This window comes from Oncorhynchus masou, chromosome 14, assembly GCF_036934945.1.
Source record: "Oncorhynchus masou masou isolate Uvic2021 chromosome 14, UVic_Omas_1.1, whole genome shotgun sequence".
NCBI lineage: Eukaryota > Metazoa > Chordata > Actinopteri > Salmoniformes > Salmonidae > Oncorhynchus > Oncorhynchus masou.
This window is the reverse complement of record NC_088225.1, coordinates 10,375,346-10,383,335: the sequence shown is the minus strand read 5'-3', so window position 1 is coordinate 10,383,335 and position 7,990 is coordinate 10,375,346.

The following is a 7,990-nucleotide window of genomic DNA, read 5'->3' as shown; positions in this document are numbered from 1 at the left end:
GTATCATTAGACTGGTCATACGCACCACGCGTCCACACACGCCCACGCACGCCACACACCGTAAAAACCAACACACACCAACCAATGAGCACACAACCAGCCCCAGCTACTTCTTCTTCTTATTATTTGGTATCATGGCGTTTGCACATTTTGTTTGTGCATTTCGCCACCTACTGTGCGGTAGTGTATGTTCAATCACATTATACAAAAATAAAAAGTGCAAAAAAAAAATACACTGCTCAAAAAAATAAAGGGATCACTAAAATAACACATCCTAGATCTGAATGAATGAAATATTCGTATTAAATACTTTTTTCTTTACATAGTTGAATGTACTGACAACAAAATCACACAAAATTATCAATGGGAATCAAATGTATCAACCCATGGAGGTCTGGATTTGGAGTCACACTCAAAATTAAAGTGGAAAACCACACTACAGGCTGATCCAACTTTGATGTAATGTCCTTAAAACAAGTCAAAATGAGGCTCAGTAGTGTGTGTGGCCTCCACGTGCCACTATGACCTCCCTACAATGCCTGGGCATGCTCCTGATGAGGTGACGGATGGTCTCCTGAGGGATCTCCTCCCAGACCTGGACTAAAGCATCCGCCAACTCCTGGACAGTCTGTGGCTTTGGTGGATGGAGCGAGACATGATGTTCCAGATGTGCTCAATTGGATTCAGGTCTGGGGAACGGGCGGGCCAGTCCATAGCATCAATGCCTTCCTCTTGCAGGAACTGCTGACACACTCCAGCCACATGAGGTCTAGCATTGTCTTGCATTAGGAGGAACCCAGGGCCAACCGCACCAGCATATGGTCTCACAAGGGGTCTGAGGATCTCATCTCGGTACCTAATGGCAGTCAGGCTACCTCTGGAGAGCACATACTACCTCTGGAGAGCCCCCAAAGAAATGCCACCCCACACCATGACTGACCCACCGCCAAACCGGTTATGCTGGAGGATGTTGCAGGCAGCAGAACATTCTCCACGGCGTCTCCAGACTCTATCACGTCTGTCACATGTGCTCAGTGTGAACCTGCTTTCATCTGTGAAGAGCACAGGGCACGAGTGGCGAATTTGCCAATCTTGGTGTTCTCTGGCAAATGCCAAACGTCCTGCACGGTGTCGGGCCCTCATACCACCCTCATGGAGTCTGTTTCTGACCATTTGAGCAGACACATGCACATTTGTGGCCTGCTGGAGGTCATTTTGCAGGGCTCTGGCAGTGCTCCTCCTACTCCTCATTGAAAAAAGGTGGAGGTAGCGGTCCTGCTGCTGGGTTGTTGCCCTCCTACCGCCTCCTCCACGTCTCCGGATATACTGGCCTGTCTCCTGGTAGCGCCTCCATGCTCTGGACACTACGCTGACAGACACAGCAAACCTTCTTGCCACAGCTCGCATTGATGTGCCATCCTGGATGAGCTGCACTACCTGAGCCATTTGTGTGGGTTGTAGACTCCGTCTCATGCTACCACTAGAGTGAACGCACTGCCAGCATTCAAAAGTGACCAAAACATCAGCCAGGAAGCATAGGAACTGAGAAGTGGTCTGTGGTCACCACCTGCAGAACCACTCCTTTATTGGGGGTGTCTTGCTAATTGCCTATAATTTCCACCTGTTGTCTATTCCATTTGCACAACAGCATGTGAAATTGACAATCAGTGTTGCTTCCCAAGTGGACAGTTTGATTTCACAGAAGTGTGATTGACTTGGAGTTACATTGTGTTGTTTATGTGTTCCATTTATTTTTTTGAGCAGTGTATATAAAATAACTTATATATATATATATATATATACACAGTATATCACAAAAGTGAGTACACCCCCTCACATTTTTGTCAATATTTGAGTATATCTTTTCATGTCACAACACTGAAGAAATGACACTTTGCTACAATGTAAAGTAGTGAGTGTACAGCTTGTATAACAGTGTAAATCTGCTGTCCCCTCAAAATAACTCAACACACAGCCATTAATGTCTAAACTGCCGGCCACAAAAGTGAGTACACCCCTCAGTGAAAATGTCCAAATTGGGCCCAAAGTGTCAATATTTTGTGTGGCCACCATCATTTTCCAGCACTGCCTTAACCCTCTTGGGCATGGAGTTCAAAAAATGTCCAAATTGGGCCCAAAGTGTCAATATTTTGTGTGGCCACCATCATTTTCCAGCACTGCCTTAACCCTCTTGGGCATGGAGTTCACCAGAGCTTCACTGGTTGCCACTGGAGTCCTCTTCAAATCAAATCAAATTCACTCCTCCATGACGACATCACGGAGCTGGTGGATGTTAGAGACCTTACACTCCTCCACCTTCCGTTTGAGGATGCCCCACAGATGCTCAATAGGGTTTAGGTCTGGAGACATGCTTGGCCAGTCCATCACCTGTACCCTCAGCTTCTTTAGCAAGGCAGTGGTCGTCTTGGAGGTGTGTTTGGGGTCGTTATCATGTTGGAATACTGCCCTGCGGCTCAGTCTCCGAAGGGAGGGGGATCATGCTCTGCTTCAGTATGTCACAGTACATGTTGTCATTCATGGTTCTCTCAATGAACTGTAGCTCCCCAGTGCCGGCAGCACTCATGCAGCCCCAGACCATGACACTCCCACCACCATGCTGGACTGTAGGCAAGACACACTTGTCTTTCTACTCCTCACCTGGTTGCTGCCACACACGCTTGACACCATCTGAACCAAATAAGTTTATCTTGGTCTCATCAGACCACAGGACATGGTTCCAGTAATCCATGTCCTTAGTCTGCTTGTCTTCAGCAAACTGTTTGCGGGCTTTCTTGTGCATCATCTTTAGAAGAGGCTTCCTTCTGGGACGACAGCTATGCAAACCAATTTAATGCAGTGTATGGCGTATGGTCTGAGCACTGACAGGCTGACCCCCCACCCCTTCAACCTCTGCAGTAATGCTGGCAGCACTCATACGTCTATTTCCCAAAGACAACTTCTGGATATGACACTGAGCACGTGCACTCAACTTCTTTGGTTGACCATGGCGACGCCTGTTCTGAGTGGAACCTGTCCAGTTAAACCACTGTATGGTCTTGGCCACCGTGCTGCAGCTCAGTTTCAGGGTCTTGGCAATCTTCTTATAACCCAGGCCATCTTTATGCAGAGCAACAATTATTTTTTTCAGATCCTCAGAGAGTTCTTTGCCATGAGGTGCCATGTTGAACTTCCAGTGACCAGTCAGTATGAGGGAGTGTGAGAGCAATGACACCAAATTTAATACACCTGCTCCCCATTCACACCTGAGACCTTGTAACACTAACGAGTCATGACACCGGGGAGGGAAAATGGCTAATTGGGCCCAATTTGGGGGGTGTACTTAGGAGTGCCTCCGTAAGAAGCATTTCAAGGTCCTGGAGTGGCCAAGCCAGTCTCCAGACCTGAACCCAATAGAAAATCTTTGGAGGGAGCTGAAAGTCCGTATTGCCCAGCGACAGCCCCGAAACCTGAAGGATCTAGAAAAGGTCTGTATGGAGAAGTGGGCCAAAATCCCTGCTGCAGTGTGTGCAAACCTGGTCAAGAACTACAGGAAACGTATGATCTCTGTAATTGCAAACAAAGATTTCTGTACCAAATATTAAGTTCTGCTTTTCTGATGTATCAAATACTTATGTCATGCAATAAAATGCAAATTAATTACTTAAATATCATACAATGTGATTTTCTGGATTTTTGTTTTAGATTACATCTCTCACAGTTGAAGTGTACCTATGATAAAAAATGACAGACCTCTACATGCTTTGAAAGTAGGAAAACCTGCAAAATCGGCAGTGTATCAAATACTTGTTCTCCCCACTGTATATATATATATATATATATATATATATATATATACACACATTCACCACTAATCAACGCTACAACTATATAACACTATTTAATTTGTAAAAATCTCAAAAATCTCATACACCCAGCTGCCAGCTACACTCATTAAAAAACCCACAACCCCATTCCACTACTTTGACCCTATCTGCTCCTACACCATGCCAACGGCCTGGGAGGACGGGACACCCCCACTCACTCCCACTCAAAGCTCAAACAGGATAACTGATATATCCTAACATGACCTTGTCGGTTACCTTCACAGATTCTACTGTAACTCCTTTCCCACCCATCCTGAAACCACAAATTCATCTGCCAAAGGGTAAGGGTCCACTTTCTCCAAAAATGTCACTCCTATTGAATTACAGTAGATTATTTTTTATCATGTCCAACGATGTCAAGCTCTTCACCACACCGCACCACACTTATCTCGCCCTCATTTCCTTCAATTTATCCTCTAGAACTCAGTCTGGCTCATGACTCACTCTGTTTGACACCAATCATCCTCAACACTCCATCTCCATTTTTATCTCCATCTTCCTCAGATTCAAATCCAACTTCTACTTTTCCGCCTCCATTCCTCCTCAGAAATCCACATTTCTGTGTCCCTGTTCCAATATTCCTCTTCTTGTTCCATGATTCCTCTTCAGATCCCCTTTCAAGTGAACTGCTCCAACCAGCCCTTTGCTTCTTCTTCTTTGGGATTGGATTGGTGGATCACATCCAACTTTTAAAAGGTGCATACACCACCAGCTACTGTACTGGAGTGTAAGGCCAGTCACAGCCAAACCAAAATGGAATTATCTTCATTAGTCCTGTTCCTCTAAGAAAGGGAAATACTACTTCCCTCCCCTTTACTCCCCCCACTACACCACCAAAACTCCAACCCCATCCAGCCTTTCTAACCGTTCCACACAATCTCTCTCAATCTACATTACCAGTCAAAAGTTTGAACACACCTACTCAGTCAAGGATTTTTCTTTATTTTTACTATTTTCTACATTGTAGAATAATAGTGAAGACATCAAATCATGTAGTAATCATGTAGTATCCAAAAAAGTGTTAAACAAATCAAAATACATTTTATATTTTATATTCTTCAAAGTAGCCATTCTTTTCCTTGATGACAGCTTTGCACACTTGGCATTCTCTCAAGCAGCTTCATGATGTAAACTGGAATGCCTTTCAATTAACAGGTGTGCCTTGTTAAAAGTTAATTTGTAAAATGTCTTTGCTTCTTAATGCGTTTGAGCCAATCAGTTGTGTTGTGACATGATAAGGGTGGTATACAGAAGATAGCCCTATTTGGTAAAACACCAAGTCCATATTATGGCAAGAACAGCTCAAATAAGGAAAGAGAAATGACAGTCCATCATTACTTTAAGACATGATGTCACGCCCTGGTCTAAGTATTTTGTGTTTTTTCCATTTATTGGGTCAGGCCAGGGTGTGGCATGGGTTTTTGTATATGGTGTGTTTTTGTATTGTTTTTTTCGCATGTATTGGGATGATAGCTTAGTGGGGTGTTCTAGGTGTATCTATGGCTGTCTGAAGTGGTTCTCAATCAGAGGCAGGTGTTTATCGTTGTCTCTGATTGGGAACCATATTTAGGCAGCCATATTCTTTGAGTGTTTCATGGGTGATTGTCCTTAGTGTCCTTATGTCCCTGTTCTGTGTTAGTTTACACCAGTATAGGCTGTTTTGGTTTTCGTTACGTTTTTTGTAATTAATTCGTGTTTACTTTTGTTTACTAAACATGGATCGCAATCTACACGCCGCATTTTGGTCCGACTCTCCTTCACCTATAGAAAACCGTAACACATGGAGGTCAGTCAATCTGGAAAAATTTCTTCAAGTGCAGTTGCAAAAACCAACAAGCGATATGATGAAACTGTTTCTCCTGAGGACTGCCACAGGAAAGGAAGACCCAGCGTTACCTTTGCTGCAAGGCATAGGTTCATTAGAGTTACCAGCCTCAGAAATTGCAGCCAAAATAAATGCTTCACAGGGTTCAAGTAACAGACACATCTCAACATCAACTGTTCAGAGGGAACTGCATGAATCGGGCCTTCATGGTCGATTTGCTGCAAAGAAACCACTACTAAAGTACACCAATAAGAAGAAGAGACTTGCTTGGGCCAAGAAACATGAGCAATGGGACATTAGGCCGGTAGAAATCTGTCCCTTGGTCTGATGAGCCCAAATGTGAGATTTTTGGTTACTACTGCCATGTCTTTCTGAATCGCAGTGGAGGTGAACAGATGATCTCTGAATGTGTGGTTTCCACCGTGAAGCATGGAGGACGTGGTGTGATGGTGTGGGGGTGCTTTGCTGGTGACACTGTCTGTGATTTATTTAGAATTCAAGGCCTACTTGACCAGCATGGCTACCACAGTATTCTGCTATGATACGCGATCCCATCTGGTTTGCGCTTAGTTTGACTATCATTTGTTTTTCAACAAGGCAATGACCCAACATACCTCCAGGTTGTGTAGGGGCTATTTGACCAAGAAGAAGAGTGATGGAGTGCTGCATCAGATGACCTGGCCTCCACAATTACCTGACCTCAACACAATTGAGATGATTTGGGATGAATTGGACTGCAGAGTGAAGGAAAAGCAGCCAACAAGTGCTCAGCATATGTGGGAACTCCTTATTTTCCACCATAATTTGCAAATAAATTCATTAATCTTACAATGTGATTTTTCTGGATTTTTTTTCTCATTTTGTCTGTCATAGTTGAAGTGTACCTATGATAAATTACAGGCCTCTCATCTTTTTAAGTGGGAGAACTTGCACAATTGGTGGCTGACTAAATACTTTTTTGCCCCACTGTATATATAATATTTGTTGAACACTTTTTTGGTTACTACATGATTCCATAAGGGTTATTTCATCATTTCATACAGTTCACAAAATATCAACACATGCTCTCTTTCGTCCACTAAACACTCATCACACAGATCTGTCATGTCTCCCTATCATCCACAACGTGGCATTCAAACCTGTGTGCCCAAACTGTAGTCTACTCTACACAGCTTCCTTTCTCTTACATCCCATCCTCTCCACCTCTTCCTTTACTGACCGGTGCACGCAAAGAAATGTCCTCCCCTTATAACTAGCATCCCACTGCCTTTGCAAAAGATCGAGCCCTTTTGCCCGGATCAAGGACTTGACTTCCCTGTGTCCCAGCGGGACTTGAATATCTCCCCCTCTCTCCTCACAGCACTCTTAGCCACCACATCGGCCTACTTATTACCCACCACACCCACATGGGCGGGAATCCAGCACAAGCTCACCACCACTCCCATCCTCTCCAATCCCATTAACAGCACCATCATCTTCACAAACAAGTCGAACCTTTCCGACCTGCCAGTCTTCACACTATCCAAAACTGCAGCTGAATCAGAGCAGATCACCACTCTGAGTGGTTTCACCTTATCCACCCATCTCAAACCTATAATAATGGTCATCAACTCGTCCGCATATACCGACACATAATAATTTAACCGCTTACATACACTAACATTGAAATCTGAGATATACACCCCTGCCCCCAGCCAACCACTGACTGGATCATTTGAACTATCTGCATGTATCATAAAAAATCTCTACACACCGTCTCACGTCACCCAATTCTCTCTTGCCCTCAATCATGAAAACATCTACACTTGGTTAAGGAAACAGCCATGGAGGAACGTTCCTCAATATATTTGCCGGCCCTCTCCCTCTCTTCCCCAGTCCATACTCTACCACCTTCTGCCCGATTGTCCACCAGTACGCCCTCTGCTTTCCCAGTCCTCGCTCCCAGCATTCCCCAGGTGACTTGACCTCAGGATGTCCTTCTGAACTTCCTTTCAACCTCGCCCAGTACACTAATGCAAGTTTGTCCCTCCTTATCCTCAGTCGCAACTATCCACCTGCAATGCTTCAACAGGTGTCGTCCTGAAGGCACCCACACACCATCTCAGGGCCCTTGACTGTATCCTATCCAGGCTCTGTAGTAGCGTTTTGGCTGCCGATCCATATACAAAGCCCCCATAATCCACAGATGACCTGATCAACGCCTGGTACAAATACAACAGTATTTGTCTATTCGACCCCCAATCATATCCTGCCACTACCCTCATGAGGTTCAGCACCTTCC